Source organism: Dipodomys spectabilis, unplaced genomic scaffold, assembly GCF_019054845.1.
Source record: "Dipodomys spectabilis isolate Male_0828 unplaced genomic scaffold, ASM1905484v1 ptg000344l, whole genome shotgun sequence".
NCBI lineage: Eukaryota > Metazoa > Chordata > Mammalia > Rodentia > Heteromyidae > Dipodomys > Dipodomys spectabilis.
The window spans coordinates 2895888-2897916 of record NW_024871021.1 but is presented as its reverse complement, the minus strand read 5'-3'; positions in this window follow the sequence as shown (position 1 = coordinate 2897916).

The following is a 2029-nucleotide window of genomic DNA, read 5'->3' as shown; positions in this document are numbered from 1 at the left end:
AGACATGTGAGTTCCATATCCATGGGTCGAAGTGGTGGGAGCTGGAGCCCACAGTTCTTATCCTGGTCCTGCCACCTCCAAATGGAAGGAGATCCTAAGAAACTTGTTCCTATCCATATAATTAACAATGGAATGTGATATATGTCATGATTTAATGCGCAGTTCTTTTATGATTCTAGGATAAAATTATACACAATTATATTATAGGACACTGATCGATTTTAGTTAATATTTTATGAAGCATTTAAACAATCACATTCATAAAATGGAGGTATAATGAAATACCTATGAATTGGGCCTCACATAATATAAAGGTGCCATTTTTTATGCCAGGACTGGGATTTGAACTCATGGTCTGGGTAAATCTGTTGCACTGTGTGGGAAGGGAAAGCTTGCCTCCCTGAAGTCAAGAAATTCAAGTATTTTCCTTATGCCTGAAATTGATCCCCACGACTAGAAAACATCCTATTCATGTACAATTTATACATATGATTTATATTTATATACATATGTTGACTCCATATTGTGTTAAGTATAGCTATTTTATTTTTTGTTTTATTCATGTATTGAACGTTTATGTTATTGACTATTATGGCACATTGAACATTGATTACATTGATTAAATGGGATATAGGTCTACATATGTATTCTACTTCATACCTGACACCGAGGACATTCACAGAAAAAGAAAACATGTGTCACCATCAGCTTCTTACTCCACGATTCATTGCTTGGGAGTGCTGGCACTTGAATTCATGGCCTACAAGGCCAAACTTATGAATGGGTGAGTGTCATCACGCCATCCTGGGGCAAATTGAGTGGACAGGCAGAACCTGAGATTGTGCCACAGGTGTTAACAAAATAAGAACAGATTGACATTCAGATGGCAGTATGCTAATAAATATATATTTTATAGAGAACCAGAGATGTCTATACATTATTAAGTTATATAGACTATATTCCTACCAATTCCTGGGTATTTATAATGCCTCCATATAATTGTTATTGTTTTCATCCTTAAACTATTAATGAAATCAATCAGTGTCCTGAAGTTATTGTGTTACTGTAATTAATAATATTCTTTTTATGCATCATAAATAATAAATAAAATCAATCAGCCTCCTGAAATGATGCAGTCTAATTTATATATATATATATATATCCCTCTGAAAATTCTGTACAGAGGGGTTACAATTACATGGGCAAGATTATGAGTACATTACTTATCAAGCATTGTAGCCTCCTCCTTTGTTTCCCCTTCACATCCCTTCCCATCCTCCCCGCCCCCACCCAATCCTTCCACCCCTCCTCCCCCACCAAAGTTGTAATGTTCATTTACGACATTGTACATCTCATTGTTGCAAGGGTTCCATCTGTATCCCTACTTAAACGATTTGTTTTTCCCCTTCCCCTCCACAAATTATACCGACACCAAATACAGTGAAAGCAGGGGTTATACTGTGGGGGAGGGACATACAAAGCAACAAAGGAATAATCTTATAAATGTGTTAGAGACAATTGCACGAAAGAAAAAGAAAACATTTGCATACATATCTTAGGGTTCATTTCCCTAACATCATCTTATCTGATCTTTTCTGCTTGATTCAGACATATATAAGATATTGCAAATAAGGGAAACCATTTGACCTATGTTTCTTTGGGCCTGGCTTACTTCACGTAATATAATTTTTTCCAAGCCTTTCTATTTCCTAACGAATGGGGCAATATCATTCTTTCTGATGGAGGCATAGAATTCCATTGTGTATATATACCATATTTTCTTGATCCATTCATTTACTGAGGGGCATCTGGGTTGATTCCAAAATAAAAGACCCGGAATAGCAAAAACGATCCTCAACAGAAAGAATACTGCTGGAGGTTTATTGCAGTCTAATTTTATAGCAGCATCACTCACGACCAACGCATTCAACTGTGACATTGATAATATTCCATTGTTATTCCTATGGATGGGAATCAGTTTCTTAATATCTCCTGTTATTGGTTGGTGTCAGGACGAGGATTCAAAATC